Source organism: Hipposideros armiger, unplaced genomic scaffold (assembly GCF_001890085.2).
Source record: "Hipposideros armiger isolate ML-2016 unplaced genomic scaffold, ASM189008v1 scaffold_628, whole genome shotgun sequence".
Lineage (NCBI taxonomy): Eukaryota > Metazoa > Chordata > Mammalia > Chiroptera > Hipposideridae > Hipposideros > Hipposideros armiger.
Genome location: NW_017731978.1, coordinates 410,521 through 433,387, shown reverse-complemented (window position 1 = coordinate 433,387; position 22,867 = coordinate 410,521). Strand labels below are relative to the sequence as shown.

General features: G+C 54.9%; 1 protein-coding gene across 5 annotated transcripts in view; it reads left to right on the top strand.

Moving 5' to 3' along the window:
* LINGO1 (leucine rich repeat and Ig domain containing 1) overlaps window positions 1–22,867 on the top strand; it is a 199,354-nt gene that overhangs the window by 72,418 nt on the left and 104,069 nt on the right. The window contains exon 1 of one of the 5 annotated variants that reach the window (XM_019625462.1): window positions 1,327–1,358. The exons of the other annotated variants lie outside the window; for them this stretch is intronic. The gene's annotated coding sequence lies outside the window, so the exon portion shown is untranslated. Of the gene's footprint in view, window positions 1–1,326; window positions 1,359–22,867 lie in introns of those variants that run through there. 5 annotated transcript variants of the gene reach the window in all.

Genomic DNA, 22,867 nt, shown 5'->3' with positions numbered 1-22,867 from the left:
GCTGTGCACTTTGGTTTTCTCACCTATGACGTTAGGTGAACACCAGCGCCCATCTTAGGGACTTGTGAAAATTAAATGGGGTAATACACAAAGTAACTGGCACATAGTAGGTGCTCAGTGAGTACAAGTGGTGATTATTGTTATCTATGTACAGACAGGGAAAGGTCTCCAAAATCACTTGGTAAGTGAAGAACGCACTTACACACCAGCAGAGAGGCTATGCTCCCTGGTGTATAACATCCTGTGTGTCTGTGTGCATACATGTGTGCACTTCTCTGCATGTGTGTGCAAATGCACAGTGAAAGTTTCACACCAAAGGGGCAGGGAGGACCCTGGAGACATGAGCGGGAGTGACAGTGTTTATTCTACACTGAACAATCTGTATTTGAAGCTCTTAATGAGAGGAAGCTTTCATGTTTCACTTGTATAATAATAAGACTACAATTAGTAAAAATGGTAATATGGGCCTTCACTTCCTCCAGGAAGCCTTCCATGACTGCCCCAGCCTACAGCCCACTCCTTTCAGATCTCCTTAGTGGGTAGAAGCCATATGTCGTGCTGTGGCTGCTTTGAGTCAAATGTGCGTGTGTGTGCGTGTGCACATGTGTGTGGGCTACGCAGTTTGCAGGCTGGACACAGCTAAGCCGGTGGTTCTCCAAGTGTGATTCTCAAATAGCAGCATCAGCATCACCTGGTAGCTTGTTGGAAACTAAGTTCTCAGGCCCCGACCTGGACCTGCTGAATCAGACCCTAGGAGTAGGCCCAGCATGCCATGTCTTACAAACCCTTAGGTGACTGATGCACCGCAGCAACTGATGGGAGATAAAGGCACACGGAAGGGAAGGGCCAGTCCAGCATCTCAGGGAGAGTCAGGGACAAAGCTGAGGTGACCCAGGTCACAGTTCCAGTCAGAGGTGAGGAGAGGGCCTGGGGCCCCTTCTGGCCAGCCCATCTGGCCCTGGAGGGAGGGTCCGAGATTCATGCATGTCCTGGGCCAGAGAGCCGACAGGTGTGAGTTGTGGGCACCGTCCCCTCTGGTGTGCACACCTGTAAGGCCATGCAGAGCTGTGGGCCTAGGGCAGGGAGCCTCCCCGGTAACTGCCTGGCCCAGCTTTACAGAAAGTACATTTTTGACTCTGGAGTGAGTCTGCCATTCTAGGGCTGGCTGGAACTTGCAGAGGGCAGGCTCTAGGTCTCCTCTTTTTCTATCTGTCCCAGGGTTGTAGGCAGAGGCTTGGGTGGGGTTGGCTGCAGGAAGGGTCCTGGGGGCCAGGAGTCTGCAGGCCCTGCCTGACGTCTCTGACCGCTTTCCCTGTCTTTCTGCAGGTGTCCCTCTGAAGAGTCTGCACCCCTGGGAGGTAAACAGGTGCTGTCTGGGCTGGTGGTGAGGTGGGGCTGGGAGTCTGTGCAGGGTAGGTTCCAGGGTGCTGTCTTCTTCTGCTGGGCCTTCTCTCTGCCACCCCTTTCTGTCCTCCATCTCCTGGAGCCCACCTTTGCCCTCCTCCAGCCATGCTCCTGGCAGGGTGGGGGTGGGGGGTAGGCACGGTTGAGTTGCAGGGTAAAGAGGGGGTGAGAAGGTTTGGGGAGAGGAGGAGGGTAGCTCCTTAGTCTGATGAGATCAGGGTTATGGTGCTGGGGGCCCTTGGGGAGCACCTTTTAGGGTTCTGGGGGGTACCTTGCCCAGGTACCAGCCAGAAGTGAGGCTTGGGAGTCCTGGAGGCCCTTCTTTAAGCAGGGGGCAGAGCTGTGGGCCACTCAGGTGAGGTGGGCCTGCCTGTGGGGGCAGGACAAGGCATAGCTGAGGCTGCGGGGGCTGGGGATTCTCAGACCCCGGCCTCGGAGGGCCTGGCTGTGCACTGTGAGGAGTAAGCATTTGGGGGACATGATTCCTGTGCCTGGAGAACACAATTCAGTGAGGGCGTGCAGGGGCAGGCCCCAGCAGGTGTTGGGGGCAGACATTTTCCATTCCCTCAGCTTCCTATGTCTCCTCAGACTTTAGTTCCAAGGAGGCTTTGCTGAGTGGATGATTTCTGGGAGGGCTTCTGTCTTTAATTTGGTGTTGGGGGCCCAAGTGTGTCTGCTGAGTCGGCCTGGCCTCCATGCACAGGAGAGAGCAGAGGGGTGTGATGTGGGGCAGGTGGCACTGTTTCCCAAGTCTTTCACAGCAGCAGCTGGTGACAAGCAGGGGAGGGGTGGGGAGGAGTAGTTTGAGGGCCGGGCTACCCCCTCCTCCATACTCACAATGCAGGGCAGGGGGGACTGAGATGGAGTTGGAGTTTTGGGTTCACCCCTGTCTGTGTGACCTACTCCCCTGCATTTCCTCACAAGGCATCCTTCTGGGTGTTGTGTTGTGTGGAGAAGGCCTAGGACAGGCCCTGGCACACAGCTGGTACTCAATGAATGTTAAAACGCACATCAGTTATTTTGCCACAGGGACTGAGTTCTGCGTGTGCAGAGCCCTGGGCCAGGAGTGGGGTGGGACTGGTTACTGGACAGTGTTTGCAGGACTCTGGGGAACAGAGAAGCACAGACCTCAGCAGCTCAGATACTCCTGTGAAGGCCAGTATAGCCTTCCTGCCATTGTAGCGAGGACCCAGCGGACCCAATCCAGGCAGTCTGCCTGGAGGAAGGGTGTTACTTGTTTTTAATTTGCTGTGGTTGGTCACCTCTTTCAAGTCTACAAGAAACCTTTTTCACACTTTAATTAGCTCATTGATCTTAACAACAACCCATGAAAGGGAACAGTTTCTTCCCTTCCTAAAGGTGGGAATGGACCCTGGGGGCTGAGGTAGGATTCAGCCTAGGTGCCCCCTCCAGGTCCCATAGTCTACCTATTACTCCCCACTACCCTGCACATGGCCTCCCAGTTTAGGGCCACCCAAGGGGAGGGGCACAGTTGGAGGCCATGCACTTAGTCACCATGTCCCCTGACCAGTCCCCCAGGAGCTGGAGTCTGCCCTCCAAGAAGCCAGAGCATGGGGAAGGGGACCTGGAGGCTATACCAAGTCAGTGGGGATGCCTGTCTGGACCAGGCCACAGGGTTGTGAGACGGAACCACTGGGCTGGCTTCCAGGGTTCCCTCTCTGGGGCACATCCATCCTTCTGGACACGACCCACTTCCCTCTCCTCCTGCCTGCATACTGACAGCCCCTCTGCCCAGAGCTTGTCCCCTTGTAAAAGCTACTCCACAGTAACTGCCCTCAGCTGCCCTCCCCAGCCTACCATCCCTTGGGGGCTGAGTGGGCCCCCGCCCCATTTGGTTCAGTGAGAAAAAGTTCCAGTACTGCCCCCCTGTGGGGCTGGGAAGTGTGCGAGGGCCAGGAAACAGGCAGGAGGCTGGGTGGGCACTTGGGGAGCCCGCAGATGCAGGGCTCAGTGGCGAGGATGCCACTAAAGAGCGGTGTTATTCGCCCTGTTTCCATATGAAAAGTGGAGGCCCAGATAGGGAAGGCGAGTTGGCCTCAGTCACAGAAGAGGCAGAGCTGGAATTGAACCTATACATGTCCTTTGCCCTGGGGGCGGGGCGTTGCAGGGCCTCAGGAGCCGGTCGGGCTCCAGTACCTGGATCTGGCTGTTTGGGGCATTGGTCACGCGTGGTGAAGGGCATGTGTGCACGTGCATGTGTGGCTGTGTGTTGATGCCCCAGTCCCCACTTCCGCAGAAAGTCTCCTGGGTAACGGGAAGGGGGCAGCTCTCTGCCACCTCCTACAGTCCTGGCATCTGGGGCAGCTTCCACATTGGAGCCTGTTCTCCTGCACATGCCTCCCATGACTGCCCAGCCCCCTGCCCAGCCTTCCTGCCAGGAAGGAGGGGTGCCCAGGGCTGGAAGATGCCCTGGATAATAAAGATAGCTAGTGGCTAAGACACTGTATTGCCAAGCACGGGTAAGTGACAGTTTTGCTATTCCTATTCTGCTGCTGAGGAAATGGAGGCCAGAAGGGTGGAGGCCTGCCAAAGATCACAGAGTTAGGCAGCTGCAGAGCAGGATTCTGACCCTGCCGGTGTGGACGGGCTGGTGGGCCCGGCTCTTGTTTTACTCAGTGGGCAGTCCCAGGACAGCGCCGCATGGGCTGAGGAGCCAGGACCCTGCCCATGCCCTGCTGTGAGCCAGGCAGGTTCTTCCTGCTTCCACTTACAGATGTGGAAGCTGAGGCTCCGGAGGGGCTCAGGCCACCTGACGTCAGAGTCTGGCCTTTATTCTGCGCCCTGCTACCCAGAGTGTCTGGCGACTCCCTTTGCCTGCTCATTGTACTTGGGGAGTGACTGCCCCCTGGCCTGATACCTGCTCGTGCCGCTGGAGGGAAGGGGAAGGGGGGAGACTGGACCCGTCCAGACATCGAAGGACAGACAAGCAGGGGCAGCCCCTGCACAGGCAGGTGGGGGGCAGGGACTGGGGTGTCACGTTGAGCCTCCCACCTTCTTGTCCTTTCTACCACCTGAGGCAGTATGACAGTTTTTAAAAACCTGGGTGGTAGCATCAGACAGCTTGGCATGAATCCCAGCTCTGGACTTACCAGCTGTGCAACTTCGATATGTTAAACTCTCTGTTTCTCAGTTTCCTCATATGGAAAGGGAGAATGATAGTGGCACCCACTGGCAGGGCTCTTAGAGGGTTAGCCGGAGTGCTCAGGTACTGTGCCAGGAGTGATGCCTGGCACACCTGCCAGTGTTGTCATTGGCAGGGCTATGGAATGCGGTAGGATGAGAGCAGGGCCCTCCTGTGTGCAACTAGAGGCCAGAGTCAAGGCGGGTAGAGCTGGGGCCTGCCCACCCCCCACCTTCTCCAGACCTCAGGCCTTGAGTTCTCCTTTACCTGGAGAGGAGCCATGTGTGCGGCTTTTGGTTTTTGGCTTATTTTTGTTCCATTTTACGTGTTACTGTTTATACCTACCTTAGTCCATCAAGTATTCGTGAGGGCTTTCAAGCACATGTGTGATACTGAGATAGACTTAACCCAGGGCCAGAAATAGGACTCAATAAGAAGAACAGTCTCAGGGAACTCAGAGCATGGACATACAGGGCCCAATGTTGGGCTGATTATTTGGGCCTGTGCTTCCTGGTGGTCAGAGTGAAGAGGGAAACATAAGTTATGAGATTCACACTGTCCTCAGGGGCAGAGCAGCTTGGGGGCTCTGAGGAGTGGTTTTGCAGGAGGAGGGGTCTTGGGGGAATGGGGCATGGAGGCTTCTCCACACTTGTCAGGGTGGGTCCCAGCAGCCCTTGCTTTCCTGCAACCTGGCAGTTAGCACAGTGGATTCACATCGCAGCCTGGGACTGGGGACAGAGACCCTGCAGTGCTTGGCTGGAGCTGAGTGGAGACCCTGCAGATGGTGCAGTGTCATCTCATCCTTTGCATTTGTCACCTGGGTTGGGAGGCAGAGTTTGATGAGTAGAGAGGTGGGCACCAGAGCTGGGACGATCCTGCCAGGACCACCCCGCAGAGGTAGACTCTGGTGTGAAAGGGCCCTTACACACCATCTCTCAACCCTTTCAATTTACAGGTGGGGGAACTGAGGCCCAGAGGGGCAATGAGTACATACTGTGAGCCAGAGGTTTTAAGGCCATCACCCGCTTCCTCCTTACTGTGCCCTGTGTGCGCGTGAGGAAGCCAGAGCTCAGCGAGGTTGAGTAACTTGCCCAGGGCCACACAGCTGGGAAGCCAAGGAGCCAGGCTTGAACCCAGGCCTGTCTGGCCTCAGGAGATGGGAGGAGATGTGTGGTGCTTTCTCTTCTCAAGATCTTGATGGCTGAAGTGGGGGCTGAATCTGTCCAGCCATTCCTGCGCCCCATGGGAAATGGGGGTCAGAGGCCTGATCTGGGTCAGGGGGCTGGCCAGCTCCAGGCGTGAAGACCCCCTCCCTCCCTGCACGGGCGATGCTGGCGCACAGGGCAAGGACTGTCTGGCCAGTATGTGTGGGGTGGGCACTGGGCCACAGCCTGTGCTGCTTGTGCTACCTCTCCCAGTTCCCCAGCTCCACCCCCAGCTCTCGGCTCTCCAGTCCAGCTGGGCCTGCACGTCTGCAGGGCAGCGCCTGAGATCAGCTCTGCCCACTCAGCTTCTCTCCTTAAGATCTCTCAATGCCTTCCCACGTCCTGAGCCCTGGCTGCAGCTCTTCCAGCTCTCAACCCTTGGGGCTCCCCCACTCCCCTCCCATGACCCAGTGGCACATCACTGGTATGGGTGTGCTAATCTTACCTCTTCCTCCTACCCCCTGGTTCCTGAGCTGCTCAGGGCAGGACAGAGGGACAGAGGGACCTGTCTCCCTCCCAGTGTTGCCTGGACTCCTGGGGACATGGGGGCTCCATAAAGCCTTGTGGGGAAGGAGGGTTGAAGAGAAGTTTCACTCAGCAATCACCGGGGATGGGTCTCCAGTTTGCAGAATCGTGCATCTACTTGGCGAAGTTCAGACCTCAGAACGGCCCCATGAAATAGGACACAAACATCCCAACAGCAAGCCCAGCTGATGCTTTCTCAGTGCCTGCTGCCTGCCTAGTGCTATGCCAGGCGTTTTACAAATCTTTACTTATTTATTTAATCCTCACCACAGCCCACGAGGAGCTTTCCACAGAAGAAAACACTGAGGTTAAGTAACTTGCCCAAAGCAACATGGTCCATAAGCAGCAGTCTGGATTCAATAGAAGGAGAAGGGGCCCACTCTCTCCTATGCTTCTGTTACGTTCTAAGCATTTGGCATACGCTGTCTCCTTGGCTGTTCCTGAGGGCTGGTGTGGGAGTAGTGTGACACCCTAATATTACAGGTGAAGAAACGGGGCTCAGGGAGGATGTGGCCTGCCGGAAGCCACACATCTGGGAGGGAGTGGATGAAGTGGGGTTCCCTGGAGCTGCCCTAGCGGCTGGAGGAGGGGGCAGGAGTGAGGTGGGGAGAGACGTCTTCCAGATGTGGCCATCACTTGGGGCCCAGCCCTCAGTGGTGCTTGGGCCTCTGGCCTGGCCAGGAACTGGGCAAGCTCTGGGGGCTGGGACTCAGGCCAGCCCTGGTGCAGGCAATCTGCCCCGGGCTGGTGGGCACATGATGTGGCTGTGATAAACGGGCCCCTCGCAGGCTGACTATTAATCACATTGCCAGGTTTTGGGAGAGGCAGCTGCCTGCAATGTCCACACTGGGGCAGAATCTAGCACCACCAGGCCTGGCTGGACAGGGAGGGGAGGAGGCAGCCAGGGGTCATTTCTGATGGCAGGTGGTTGGGTTGGTTGGGGTGGGAGCCCAGTTTGAGGAAGGAGACACCGCCCTGACCTCAGGTCCTACCTGAACAAGCTTAGTTTGAGGGGCCTCCTCTTTTTGCCCCATTTGTATGTTTTCTTTGGAGGAATGTCTACTCAAGTCCTTTGCCCATTTTTGATCGGATTGTTTGGTTTTTGGTGTTGAGTTGTAGGAGTTCTTTATGTATTTTGGATTTTAACCCCTTTTAAGATGTATGGTTTGCAAATATTTTCTCCCATTCCACAAGTTGCTGTTTTACTCTATTGTTTCCTTTGACGTGTAGAAGTTTGATGTAGTCCCACTTGACTATTTTTGCTCTAGTTGCATTGTGCTTTTGTTGTCATATCCAAGAAATCACTGCTAAGTCCAATGTCTTAAAGCTTTTCTCCTGTGTTTTCTTCTAGAAATTTTATAGTTTCAGGTCTACGTTTAGATTTTTAATACATTTTGTGTTAACTTTTGTGGATGGTGTAAGATAAAGGTCCATCCTCATTTGTTTGGATGTGGATATCCAGAAACTGAACCTAGGCTCCAACAACTGTAAGCTTCTTCTTTCTTATGCAATGTCTGTATATCCGGGCCTACTGAGATCAGGACCCACCTCCTTTCCTGGGGTTGGCTGTCTTCTTGGCCCCGAGTCCTTGCTCTTCCCCTCTTTGGGCCTGCAGCCCCACTGTGAAGCACTGTAAGGATGCTGGCATCTGCCCCACCCATTTCCAGTGCTGCTAGGGCCTCAGGAGCTCTGTGATGATGTAGACTTGGGTGTCCAGTGTCAGTCCACTCAGCAGGTCTCAGCCAGGACCAACAGCCCAAAGAGTCTGTGGGGGGAAGGGCACAGTGAGGCACTGTAAGCCTTTGGCCTCATCCTGTCCCAACCTTCTGGTGACTCAGATGAGGGAGCAGAGTCCATATTTGCCAGTGAGAGGCGCTTCTCGCCTTGGGTGCTCAGCCGACGGAAGCTCTGGGCTAAAACCCACCAAACCAACTGGAATTTTAGAGCTGGCAAAATGAAGTTCTGCACTTGGGCACAAACGCTCAATGGTCGGGACGGGCACAGGGGTCAGGATGGGGTAGCCGCTGCCACACATGCCCTGGCAGCGTTGAGCTGCAGTTGGCTCATGCACCTTTCTTGAGCCCACTGGCGCTTGCTCAGCACAGGTGTCTCAGATGTCCTGGCTGTTCCAGACCTGGTGGACACAGGCTCCACCTCTGACGGGGCTGCCTGTGGAGCCAGGGGGTTAACAGGCCCATTCTGTGTGACCCACGAAGGCCTCGTTCCCTCCCTGGGCCTCAGCTTCTCCATCTGTAAAACGACCGTTGCTTCCTTCTCACAGTGGAATTTTGAGATGATGGATAAGATGATGGATATGTGTCCCTCTGTGGAGAGTCAACCACGCTGTTATTACTTCTCTGGGCAGGACTTGTCGGTTCCTTTGGGACCCCTCGAACGCCCCCTGAGACTCGGGTCAGGGCAGACACTCATCGGCACCATGTGTCTGGCTGTGGGTGTGTGTGCTGGGCTGAAAGGGTGCTGGGAGGAAGCTGGGGGCTGAGCAGATACTGTGGCAGTTGGGCAAGAGGAGGGCCTCTGCCCCCTCTCAGCTCAGGCTCCAGGGGCAGGGAGGGGGAGAAGTCCCAGAGATGGGTTTGTGCCCACTATATATAGCCATTCAGACACACACACCCAGCTATTTCGGTCTTCTTCCTCCTACTGAGGCAGGGGGAGGGGGAAGAAAGTAGTTCATCTAAAAATATAAACTAGGGAAAATATCCCGGCCCCTGAGCCTGAGCCTGAGCGATCTGTCTCCTCTCACCTCCGCCCGCTGTGCGCTGACTTACCTCACAGCCGCCCCCACTCCTTTTGGAACCTTCGGGATGCTGCCTCCTCCCCTTCCCGTGCCCTCTTCTCCTGGCGCCCATTGCATGGGGCTGGAGTCTTCCTGCCCCCATTTCACAGGTGAAGCAACTGAGTTCAGGAAGGGCTTGCTTCCGCGGGCCCCTGGCCTTTCTGCGTGGCCCCTGCGGATGCCCAGGGTCTCCTGCCCTGCCCTGCGGAGCCTTGAACTCTGCGGCTCAGGACTGGGCTCTGCACTCACTTGCTGCCACATCTTTCCTTGGAGCCTCAGTTTCTTCAAATACACGGGGGATAACGAAAGCACTTATCTGGTGGGTGGTGGTGAAGATCGTAGGAGAGGTGCAGTCAAGGCCATGCAGGGCGGGGCATGTCAAAAGCACTCAGTAAGTCAGCCCCTGTCATCGTTATTATTGTCCTCACCTTTGTCCTGGCAGTGACTCCCTCTTTTCTAGAGACTGAAGTCCTCCCAGCTCCATTTCCTGAGACTTTGCTGGGTACAGTGTCATTTAAAAAACTACCTTACTCCCCCATCCCTTCCCCTGCACCCATGCCCCCCCCAACCCCCCCAGCATCCTGAGGGCAAGTCTGCGCGCCCCCTGTGCTTAGCATGAGGGTGCCCTGCACATCACAACCTTCAGGAGGTGACAACTTTGCTGAGGAAGGCAGGGCCAGGTTTAGGGTGATTGAGCCCCGGCCTCAGGCCAGGTTCCCACTCTGTGGGCAGGTGGAGTAGATGGGTGTTGCCATCTGCACTTTAAGGATGGGAACCTGGAGCTCAGAGAGGCAAACCTGTGGTCCCTGGGTCATGCAGCTGGGCCGGTGCACCTGGAACAGAGGCTACCTGACTTCTCTGGGCTCCCAAATCTCTGGGTAATAGGCACCCCTCACCTGCTCGCTTACCCGTCTCCTCTGTGGACTGCGGGAGCCTCCGGGGGCCTCTGAAGGCCCCCACCTTCAGAACCCTCTTTCCTCGCGCTTCTTGTTGCCATGCTGCCTTCCACCTGTCTGAATCTTGCTGAACAAGGGCTGGAGGGGTCCAAGGCTTTTGAGAGTGGGAGATTGCACACTGGTGGGTGCCTATGTGAGGGTTTGGTATGAAAGTGTTAACCTACATGGAAGTGGGGAGACTGGGCTGTTAAACCCTACGTTCCCATCACTGAGCATCAACTCATGACCAGACTGTTTCCTCTATACCCACCCGCTCCCCACACCAGTGGGTTATTTTGACATTGTATAATTTTATTCATAAATGTTTCAGTGTGTATCTCTAAAAGGTAAGGGCCCTTTAAAGAAACATAAAGCATAATGCTATTACCACACTTGAAAAGTCAAATGTTACCTGCCAGTTGGTATTTATTACCTGATTCACTCAAAAATAGCCCTGAGGTAGGAGTTAGCATTGCCAATTTATAGATGAGGAAACTGGAGGCCCAGAGAAGTTTGGTCACTGGCTTGAGGTCACATAGCTGACAAGTGGCCTAGAAAGGATTTGAACCTGGGCCACTTTCCTTTGCCAGACAGGGCCCAAGTCTGCCCACTGCCACTCCCTAAGGGTTGCCAAGTCTTGTGGCCCCAGTGGGGCTCTGGGCATACTTTTGTTGGGGGGCATCTGGTTCTTGTGTGGGGTCCAAGGCAGCATGGTTGTGTGCTCAGAGGGCAGGCTGCACTGGGACCGGGAGGGAGATGTCCCTCTGGCCAGCAGCGCTGAGCTTTATGGACATTAACAAGCCATTTGAAAAGCGCTGACAACATACTTTGCAGCTCCTATTTAAGGTGTACTAAAAAATAAGCACCTACGCATGTGTCATCCTGTGGGTGCTGGTAGGGGAACAGTAAGCACCCAGCTCTACCCTCCCCGGGTGGCCTTGAGGGCAGCAGACGCTGAGAGCAGGTCAGCGTTTCCAGCTACAGGGCAGGAGGAGAGGGAGGTCTGAAGCTTCAGAGGCATTAGATATCAGGGTGGGTGAGAGGGGAGGAAGTTCTTGCTCTAGGTTGCCCATTTTGCAGGTGAGAAGCTGAGGCCCAGGAAGGGGGATGCAAGGTCCAAGGTCACACATCCTGAGAGCTGTCCCCAGCAGCTCTTGGCCCCTCAAGCCCATGGGGACACTGTACCCACAGGGGGCACTCCTGTATTTTTTTCCTCCCTCCTCATCCTACCTAGAAGCAGACACAGTCAAGACCTGGGCAGGCCCAGCCTCTGCACTGGCTCACTGTACCCTTAGGCATCCTGCTTCTCTCTGGGCCTCAGTCTCCATATCTGTAAAGTGGGGAGAATCATGATGCCCAGATGGGACGAGGGGAGTGCTTGTTGGATGTCCCCTCACCTCCTTGAAAAGCCCTCAGCAGACAGGCTTTGGCGGTCTCCTGGAGAGCGCCAGGCTGGGCCTCCCTCCTCTTCCCGCCTCCCCTCTTCCTTCATTTCTTCCACAGGTATTTCCTAAATGCTTACCTTCAGCCAAACACTGATGGGCACTGGGGATACAGCAGTGAACACACAAAAAATACAGTCAAATGATCAAACAAACCAACAAAAATGAAGTCTCTGGCCATTGCGTGGAGCTTACAGTTGATTGAAGGAGACTGCTCCATAAAGAACCCAACCATGTCGGAAGGCTGCTACAGATGCACTGCCCTGGCTGCTGTGCGGAGCCCTGAGAGGGCCTAGGAGGGGACCCAGCAGGTCTAGGAGGTTGACCAGGGCGTCTCTGAGGAGGTGATACCTGAGCTGAGCGCAGCCGGTGAACGAATGAGCTGAGAGGGTGGAAGGTGGTGGCTGCAGTGATGGGCCGCAGGCCCGGGGAATGGCATGTACGGGGGCTCTGTGGCAGAGCTGGGCATGAGGAGAAGCCATTGTGGCTGGAGTGGGGCACGCCTGGAGAGGTGTCGTGTGGAAGGTGTGGCTGAAGGAGGCTGGGCCAGGCCTCCATGCGGCCCTGAAGGGCACTAAGCTGGGGTGTGTGGCGTGGACCGATTTCATGGGAAATGGCCTGAAGGTGAGTCAGGAGTGGAGTGGGGAGGTGGTTAGGGGTGAATGTGAGTGTCCCCATTATTCTCCCTGGGCCTGCTGACCCAGGAAAGTCCCTGCAGCTATCTGGGAGGGACAGTGTTCTGGGACTTGTCATTCTGCAGGGGGTGAGGTGGGGCCTTTCTGAGTCATACCCTTCCTTCTCTAGGAGGCGGGAGGCCAGGCATGGGAGGGCCCACTGGCCTGGGGAAGCTGCTTCTCTGAAATGCAGCTCAAGAGGCAGCTGGGGTGTGAGAGCATGAGCATCTGCCTTGTCACACTCTGAGATCTAACCCAGGGAGTAGCTGGTGTCTGAGAGGGGAAGGAGTGAGAGAAAAAAAATGGCTCTCTTTACTTAATTATGACTGATTGTGACAGCTTGCATCTTTATCTGAAAAGTATCTATGGGCTAAGGACTGCTTTTCTCAATCGGGATAATTATGTTAATTAAAATGCTTTCTTTATAGCAGTTCTGATTAATAAAAACAGTTCCACTGCTTCCTTTAAATACCCTAACCTTCTGTTGCATGGGGAAGGAGGTCCTTTCTTAGCAATTTATGAATCTTCACGCAGATTCCAAGAGTCGACCTGCTGTCGGGTGGCCTGGTGGCAGGCACTTCGTTCACACACATGTGGGGATGGGCACAAGAGAGGGGGCAGGCGAGTGGACCAGGCAAGTGGCTGGACTGAGCATCAGGAGTGGGGATGGAATGGGGCCCCATGCTGCTGAGTCTGCTGGCGAAAAAAAAGTAGTTATTTTTCTAATTTCTGTTTATGTCCTCTGGAAAGCATGGGGATAATTAACGAGTTCCCAATTAAGAAAAATTACATGAGGGAGAAAGGTGCCTGGGCCATGAGTGGTTCTAGAATTGAAGGGTAAGCTGGGGGACTCCCCCACCCTGGCCTTGCTGGGGACAATGGGAAGGAGGGGGGTAGCTGGGAGTGATGAGGAGGTCCTTAATACAGTGGAGATGGTGGTTGATGTGCAGGGATGAGAGATGGAGTGAGGGAAGGACATGAGGGTGGAGAGGAGGTAGGCAGGAGGGGAGGAGGGGGTGACCCCTGTCTCCCTCTCCCAGGGCAACTGAGCTGGACGGCAGAGAATGTAGCCTCAATGGCAGAGACTGAGTCTGGGCCCAGGTCCTCCACTGCCTGATGTACTGTGTGACCAACACAGCCTTCCAGTTTCAGCCTTGGTTCCTCATCTCTGCCTGGGTCAGAGATCCCAGACATCCATAGATGTGTGCGTGCGTGTATGTGTATGAGTGTGAGGGAGAGTGAGTATGTGGACAAGTGTGAGTGTGAGTACACGTATGAGGTCTGACAAATAAGTTCGAGAACTTGTTGCAACAATGTTGCTAACCTTTTTTGATATCAGAGGGATTATTCATTATGAATTTGTACCAGCTGGACAAACAGTTAATCAAGTTTACTATTTGGAAGTGCTGAAAAGGCTGAGTGAAAAAGTTAGACGACCTGAACTTTTCGCCAATAATTCATGGCTTTTGCATGACCACAATGCTTCAGCTCACACGACACTGTCTGTGAGGGAGTTTTTAGCCAGTAACAAATAACTGTATTGGAACACCCTCCCTACTCACCTGATCTGGCCCTCAATGACTTCTTTCTTTACCCAACCATAAAGGAAATATTGAAAGGAAGACATTTTGATGACATTCAGGACATTAAGGGTAATATGACGACAGCTCTGATGGCTATTCCAGAAAAAGAGTTCCAAAATTGCTTTGAAGGGTGGACTAGGCACTGGCATTGGTGCATGGCTTCCCAAGGGGAGTACTTAGAAGGTGACCGTAGTGATATTCAGCAATGAGGTACGTAGCACTTTTTCTAGGATGAATTCGCGAACTTAATTGTCCGACTTCGTATGTGTAAGAGTGTATATGTGACTGTGTTTATGTGTGTAAGTGAGAATATGAGTGTGTAAGCCTGAATGTATGCATACCTGTATGGGTGTGAGAGAGTGTGTATATTCCAGTCACAGAATGTGGTAAAAATCTTAGCCCACAGCTTTTGGAAAGATTGGGTGGCCTCCCATCAAAATCAGGCTTTCTGGTGTATGTTGAAAAGTCAGAAGCCTGGGACCCTCCCTGCCCGCCAGAGGAGCGGCGGTGCTCCCTTGAGCCTCCTCCCCTCTCATCTCCATTGCAGCCCTATTTGGAGGTGTCTGAGTTTTCAACTCCTGGTCTCAGAAAGGACTGACTTTGTTCTGGTTCCCTGTGACTCCATGGTCAGCCAAAGACTGTGAGGGTTGGGGGGATGGTCTTGCATGGAGAAGGGTGTTTAGGCCCCATTTAGAAAGGGGAACATCAGCTGACCCCCATCCCCTTGTCTGACAGGACTGAGTGCAGATGGGGTCCCAGAAGCCTCGTGTGGAAGTGCCCCAGGTGCTGGAGGGAGACTTTGTGGGCTTCCCCACTACATTCACACCCAGCCATCCCCGTCCTGGGAGCACTCAACCTTGGTCCTGGTCACAGCTGGATGGGCTCAGACAAAGCTGGGACACTCTCTCAAGGAGGCTGTGAGAACAAGACAAGAGGAGATGGCCTTAGCAGGGAGAGCAGCTGCTGTCCCCTCCTTCCTACACCCCTCCCAGGTCACTGTCGCTGCCCCCTCTGACCACACTCATTTCCTGAGGGCTTTGGCTTCTGTTCTGCTCGTGGGAACCCAGGCCCCACCTGCCAAACAACCTGGGCTTTATCTGTCTCCCCGTTCCCCTCCAGCCCCAGCCTGGTCCTGGCTTCTCTTGCCAAAAAAGAAGAAATAAGCTGAGGGGTTCTTTTTCAAATATGCGCCTGGTTGAGGAAGAGGCTGTTGTAGTCAGGGAGGCCCCTTGCAGCCCACAGAGCATGTGGGCCAAGAGGGGCAGGGGATTGTCCAAGTTGATACAGCTTGGGACAGAGGCCAGGGGGTTATGAGGATAGACAAGGGCAAGCGTCTGAGGCTTAGGGTCCCCATGGCCGGAGGAAGAGATGCTAGAGGCTCCCTAGACCCCTGGGCCTGATACTGAGGTCCAGAGGCTTGCTTGTGCACATGGGATAAGCACATGTGCGTGGGTGGGCATGCACCTGTGCAGTGTGTGTGGACACGTGAACCTCTACAGGTGTGTGGGCATGTACACATGTGTGTGTTGTCCAGTGTACACACACATGTCTGGATGCATGTGCATGTGGAGTGTGCCTGTACATGTATGCACAGAGTGGGTGTATGCAGGCATGTAGGCACAAGTGTACATGCACATATGTGCAGTGCTCCTGTGTCCACACATCCGTGGGCATGGGCATGTGCATGAGGCTGTTTAACACATGTGTGCCTGTGGTGCTGCACCCCAGTCGTTCTGCCTTGCATGTTCACATGTGTGTCATCCCGTGTAGGTCTCTGTGTGCAGCTAAGGGATGGCAAGGCCCCTCCTTAGGCCCTGGAAGAGGGCGGTTCTCTAGGTGGGTGGTGACAAGTCAGAGGTGTGAGCTCTGGCTCTCTGGTCGGCTGGGAGTTGGCCCCCTTAGGAGGGATTCCACTGGTTCCCTAGGTGCCAGTGAGCATGAATATCTTCTTCATTGCAGCACACCAAGCCCCGGCCTTTGTATAGAGAGAGCATGAGCTGTACAGCCTGCCCTGGGGTTCCACCACCCAGATGTGCTGAGGACGGAGCAAGGGCCTCCCTGTACACTTCCCCCGAGGCCTAGCTGGGCGCGGGCCCTTCCCCTCATGGCGAAACCAAGCCCCAGAATGCACTGGGGTCTGAGCAGTGCGAGGAGGGCTTAGACTCTCACCTGTCTGCTGGGACTGTCCCCTGTGCAGAGCAGCCTGGGCCCACACAGAAGGAGCTGCCTGGGCAGCTCCCACCAACACACCCACTGAGGCAGAAGTCAACCAAGTCCCCATCTGCCTCCTCTCTCCCCCATTATCTAACAGGCTCCTGGGCCAAGCTTCTGACCCTCTGCCAAAGGGGAATCGAGTTTTCAGAGACAGGGCAATTCTGACTGCTAAGACGTGGAGTGCTAATGGAAGGTTTCAGGCACCGTGAGTGGCGCTGGGTGCCACCTCTGGGTTAGGAGCACCCCCACGCCTCCATACACGCCTGGCTCCTGCATGTGAGGTGGGGCAGAGGCTGGCTGGGACCTGGGCCTGCCACCCCCACCTCAGCCGCCTGGGGGCTGCCCCCTTTCACCTCCACTATATTTACGTGTCTATTTTATGATTTCAATTTTTAATGCCTCTGCTCTTTGAAGACGCTTAATGCTTTCGAGTGGAACATTTCCTTCCAGGACCTGAGCGCAGATTGAGGACAGAGCAATAAATCACCTAATAACTGGAACCTCATTTTCTGCTCCACGGCAGAGCATTAACCCCTGCCTCGCTGCACCCCTCTAGCGCAGCCTTGGGCGAGGGGGCTGCTGAGCTGGTAGCTGGGCCGGCACCCTGTAGCTCGCTGCTCAGACCCCTGCTGCATCTCCTCTCCTCCCTTCTCCTGGCCTCTCTCCATCTTGCCTTGGTTTGCCCTCTTTCTCTTCTTGTTTTCCCTTCATCTCTATTTCTGTCCTGCTCAAAGCAAGTGGGAATAAAGATGTCTGGAACTGGGGATTGTGCAGGGGACCCTGGAATGGTGTAAGAAAGCGTTTGTTGGGAACTTCCTAGGCCTGGGCGCTGGCCCAGTTTTGCCCTGACTTGCTGTGTGACCTAAAGGAGAAGGTCCAACCCTCCCTGAGCCTTCAGGCCAGGCCCTATGCAAAGGCGTCTTCCATGCGGGCAGACCAGGATTTGATTTTTACATCCAGGGCAGACTTGACAGCAGAGGTGGGTAGCACCTGAGGTTTTCCCACTTTCTCCCTGCCCGTGGTGGCTTAGGGAGAAAAGAGATGAGCGATTCTCAGACCGTGGGACTGGTAGTGATGGCTTGATGGCTCTTTGCTCCTTTTGTGTGCGTGAGTCTGTGTTTGTGTGTGTGTGTGTATTTCTGCATGCGTCTTGGCCTCCAGCATCATGAAGCACTACTACTGTTCACCTAGGATGTCTCCTGACCCTCCGCAGAACTTGTGAAAGGGCTCACAATGGGGTTGAGAGGTTGAGTGGTTCAGGTCGAGGTTAGGAGCACAGACTCTGGGACCACACTGTGTGGGTACAATACTAACTTTTCCATTTACTGCTGTGTGACTTTGGATAAGTCGCTTAACCTTTCTGGGCCTCAGGTCCCTCATCTGTAAAATAGAGATAAGAATAGTGCCTCCCTCATAACTTTTTTGTATGAATGAAATGAGTTAGTTGCCTATAAGGTGCCTGGTACATGTAAATGCAGTGTGTTTGCTGTCATTATTGTAAGACACGCACACACACACACACACACACACACGCACACGCGCGCGCGCGCACGCACGTACACACACATGCGCACGCACAGCACGCCTCCCCCCACCCCCCACCTGCTGGCCATGAGACACCAGAGATACAGTAAGCACCTGGGCCCAGGCCCCCCAGCTTCTAGTACCTGGTGTGCACCAGAATTTGCAAGTGAGGAGGAGCCCAGTGTCAGGGGTGGCTTCCTGGAGGAGGTGGCACCAGCACCAGGCCTCAGATAGAGAGGAGTGTGGACCTGGGCACCTGTTGGGGAAGGGCAGGAAGTGCCAAAGCCCAGATGGCGGTGTTCACATTGATTCAGAGGGATGCAGGGAGGCTCATGTTTAGCAGGCACCTACTGCGTGCAGACATCTTGTGTATGTTATCTCTCTGTGGAGGTGAGGAAAGTGCATCTGAGCACTGATATGTGACTTGCTCAGGGTCACCCACGCTGTCAGTGGCAGAGGTCGGATTTGAACTTGTGTCTGTTTGACCCTGATGCTCTACTCCACGTGTGACTCAAGTCCCAGCACTGCAAAGCTGGAGAAGAACAACCAGTCCAAACTCTCCCCTCCAATGCCCTGCTCTGCCCAGACACTCTGATGAGGGACTACCTTTTGGGGCAGTTCATTGCCATTTTCATACGATTCCACATATTCAGGCTCGGCCCCAATCTGGTTGCCACAGCTCACCCCTCATCCACTTCACATGCCCTCAGCCATGCCATGCCCGGCCTTGATGCCCCTGATGGGCCCACGCTGAGTAGCTGCACCGTTTCCTCCCAGTGCCCCCACTGGGCACCTGCACGGACATGATGTGCGGCATGGCTGCACCTCACGTGGGACATGGTCTCTACGTAAAACAGGCTGGTCCAGGCTCCGGTGCCAAGCCCTGGAGTTTAGCGTCCCAGCAGCCAAGCCCTTCTGTCTGGAATGGTGTTCAGCCCTGGAGTCTGTTTTCCCCAGTATTTAAACAGATGAGTCTCCTAGGATATACTTTCAGCACATTACGGCAATGTCTTCTTGTGGCCATAAAACAGCAAACTTTTGCTGCTGGAAGCACCTCCCAGCCAGACGTGGGGAAATCGTCATGTTGTCAGATCATCTGGGTATCAGTTACTGTTTGGGGGCGAGTGGAGTGCGTGGGTTACAGACATGTGCATCTCCCCTGTGCACAGTCAGGCCAGCCTCGTCAGGGTCAGAGGACGCTGTGAGGGGAGGGCCTGTTCATTTACTCAGCAAGCATTACTGCGCACCTACTATGCACTAGGCACTGACTGCAAACTCCCTTGGGCTGGTGGGTGAGGCAGACACTGACAAAATAGAGGCAAACAGGGAATGTGAAACTGCTAATGGTGCAGTGATGGGAGGAATGGGGACCCCTGTGAGATGAGGCCCCATTCCTGTGGGGAAGATGAGGCTGTGTTGCAGGGAGCTAGCCCCATGAGAGAACATTTATATGGGGCTCTGGGAGCAGCTGAGATGTTTTCCAAGGGCCAGCGGCCAGCGACTGATGGGTTAAGCTGGAGGGGGACTGATCTGATTTATGCTTTTCAAAGACTCCTCTGGCTGCGGCAGGTGGGGCCGGGGGCAGGGGCGAGAACAGGGTAAGGCAGACATATGTGATCGAGGCTTGGGCCAAAATGGTAGCAGTGGAGATGGAGAGAGGCTGACGAATGCAGACGTCTCATGGTGGCAGGACTGGGGGTGGGGGAGGGACGTGAGGAGGCAAAGAGGACCCCTCATTTCCTGACTTGACATGGGAGGACTGTAGAGGTTGGGGGTTGGGATCCCCAGGGTTTTGTTCCTGCTGGCCTGGAGCAGAGATGTCTGCTGGCAGTTGGGCTCACAAGCCCGGAGCCCAGGGCCAGGACTGAGCAGGGGATGGAGCTGCAGGAGCCCGCAGCATTAGGTGTGTATAGATGTGGCACCGATAGCCTGGGAAGAGACGTGTGGATGGTGCAGAGAGAGGACCCAGGCCCAGACCCTGATCTCCCCAATGGGGAAACTCGATGGAGGAGAAAAGCCAGCATAGGAGGCTGGCGGGGCCTATCCAGGGAGGCCAAGGAGAGCCCGGGCGGTGTGGCATCTCAGAAGCCAAAAGAGGGCTCTGAAAGGAAGGGCCATGTCACCATGGTTGCTGCCGCGAGGGGTGAGGTGGGGACAGACACCGCCATTTCTTCTGACAACATGGAGACCATGGGGGCTGGCACTAGAGCAGTGTTGTCAAGGGGTGGATGGAATCCAGTTTAAAGTGGGCTGAGGATAATGGGAGAAGGGGGAAGGGAAAAAGGGTGTCGTTGACTCTTCCTGGAAATTTTGAGAAATGGAGTGGCTGGAGCAGGTACAGTCACAAGAAATCTCCAAGGAATGTACTGACAAGTCTCGGAGCCCCCACCCGCTCTCCTCTGTGGGGATGGCTTGTGTGACTCAAGGACAAGGTCAGCGCAGATCACTGACATTGGTACAGTCCACAGACCTTACTCAGATCTCCCAGTCACACCTGCACTCGTGCAGTTCTGTGTAACTGTGTGCCATGTGTAGTTTTGTGTGCCCATCGCCACAATCCAGGCACAGAGCTATTCCATCACCATGAGGCTCCCTGTGCTTCCCCCTTGTTCCCCGCCCCCCCAAGCTACCACTCCTTTGTCCTCTATCTCTATAGTTATTTTGTGTGTGGAATCATACAGTGGAATCATATGGCGTAGAACCTTCTGAGGTTGAAAAAATTTTAAACTCAGTCTCATTAAGAGGGGGATTTTTAAGGGACGGGAGATACCTGAATGTGATTGTTTGCTGGTGGGAAGGCTGACGGATCCAGTAGAGAGGGCAAGATGGGTGATGCTGAAAAACAGCATCTGATGGAAGCTGACTCCTGGCCCAGAGGGAATGGATTCAGAGTCCAAGTGGCCCACCTAACCTTTGACGTGCATTGTGACCCCCTCCTCAGGCAGGAAGAGAGGCACGGGCAGAGCAGGTGGGCTTCTAGACTGCACAGGAGGCAGGTGAGGGGGTTGCCATTCCTCAGAATGGAGGGAGGGCTTAGTTGAGAATGACGCGTCAAATGGAGATAGGAGGTATGAGGAGAGCAGACAAAGGGAGACAGTGCCACCTTGGAGAGATGGAAAGTGACACCAGCTGGGACTCGTGGCTGTGGTGGAACGCCTTGAACTCATGGAAGGCGCAGCCTTCATGGTGGGCTCGTTTTCTGCAACATTTGACATACCAGTGATGGGTGCCAAGAAGGTGCTGGTCAGGTTCATCCAGGTTGGGGTTTCATGAAAGTAGTGCCAAGGGAGAGGGGACAAAGCATTTAGGGAGCTAGGACACTAATGGACAGGTGGGCTCGAGCTAGGGAAAGGACTGAGGACAGGAGAGCAGTGGTGGAGAGGGAGGTGTTAGGGCCTCAGGGCGGCAAGAGGGCTGAGGCGAGGTCCCAGCGGCCGGGCTGTGCTGGGAGGCCGGACCAGGAGACGAGGTGGAGTCGAGGCCAGGCTGCAAAGAATGGGGGCCAAAGGTCTCTGGGTGCAGGAGGGCAGGGAATGGAGGGTCATCCCTACCACGGTGAACTCACCTAGAGGATGACAGAGGAAGACGCGATCCTTCTGTGAATGAGAGGAAGTGGCCTGAAGTTGGAAGGAGGAGATGGGGAGACACAGCCCAATGGGGTAGGCATCCAAGGGGAAGGAAAATTCTAGGTGGGAGAGATTTGGAGCTGAGGTCTGGAAAGGGCTCAGTGGAGCAGGGAACACACCAGCTTGCTCTGGCCTAGCAGAAGTCATCAACAAAATGTCACTGTGCACCCGTACCTCAGATGGGAAAACAGAGGCCCAGAGAGGTTGAGCACGTTTCAGAAACAACAGGCTCCGCCTGAGCTTAGCCAGGGCTCACTGGAGGTTAGTGGAGTGTGAAGAAGGTGGACCTGGACCTGTACCTAGCGCCTTGTGTAGGTTTCAGTCCTGCCTTCCCCACCTTTCTGGGCTTTCTTCACTTGTGAACTGGAGCCAATGATAGCACACACTCCAGAGGTGGTCATGAGGACTAGTGCTTCTTATGGGTCCAGGGCCACCCCTGTTACATACAGGGAAACTGAGGCTCAGAGAGAGCAGCTAAGTTGTCCAAGCCCCAGGGCTGTCCCGCCTCCCTGCCAGGATCTTGCCCCTGCCCCCGCTGTTCCCATGCCCTAGCAGTCCCATGGACGAAGCAGCATGGGACTTCATCCCCATTTGGCAGGTGAGGAACTGAGGGTAAGATGGCGTCTTCTCTCCCAATGTCTCCCTGAGTGCCAAGGGAGGTCAGAGTCTTTATCAGCCAGTCTTGACTGTGGGGGACACAGAGATGACACAGACGCTGTTCCTGGCCTTGTGCCACAGTCTCATAGCGGAGCTAGGACAAAATAATGAGCTAAGGTAGTAACATGAAACAATGAAATATAGGTCAAGAAACAGTTGCTCAAGGTGACTGGGGTTGGGGGCTGGAAGAGTTCCAAGAAGGAAGGAAGGTCCAGTGACTGAGACTGTGGTGGTGAAGGAAAGGGCAAGGGTGGAGCTGGGTTTTGAAGGGTGGTGTGAGGTTAGCCAGCGACGGGAGAGCAAGGTATTCCAGGGAAGATGGAGGGCCTGTGGGGGCAAAGGTCCACAGAGGGGCCGGGGGTGTGTCCACTCCAGCCACAGAGGCAGACAGGCAAGGTGTGTAGGCTGGTTCCCATAATGTCTCAATCTTCCCTGGGATGGGTGAACCAGAGGCCCCTAAGGCTTGTGAATAGACGCCAACCGTGGGAAATGGGCCAGTGGATTCTTCATGGCCCAGCACGCCCAAAACCGCCAAGAGCTGAGGCAAAGGGGCCTGCAGGCCAGAGGAGGGGAGGGTATGTGCTCAGGGTGCTACCTGTGACCTTGAGCCAGCCAGCTCTGCAAAATGGGCCACCCCAGCTGCCCCTTGCCTCCTCCCAGGTGGGCTGTGTGCGGTGTTACAGCCTTGTGCAGTCTTCTTCAGAGAAACAAAAGCTTGCACCAGACTCATGAGGAAGGCTTCAGCTCCCTGGCACAGATGACCAGCAGAAACCCGAGGTGCGGCAGAAAGCAGTTTGGGGAGAACCTTTGATTTAGAGAACAATTTTGGCATCAAACTGAGATCAGAGAACAGATGCAGCCCACCAGGCTGTGAAACTGAGTGCCGTAAACCTCATTAATCTGATGCTTCTGTGTTCAGAGTGGCACCTGATTAGTAGGAGCAGCGTCTCGCCACTGGCTGGGTGGCCCAGTGCTCCCGCTGGACAAGTCACGCCATGTGACTTCAAAGCCTGGCCCACTCTCATCCCTGGGCTGCACAGTGCCAATTAGCCAACGTTTAGAGTCGGACTGCCTGGGCTGGTGAGCCTGGCTGCACAGGAGCTCAGTCTGGTGCTAGAGCTGGGGCCTCTGAGCAGTTTTTT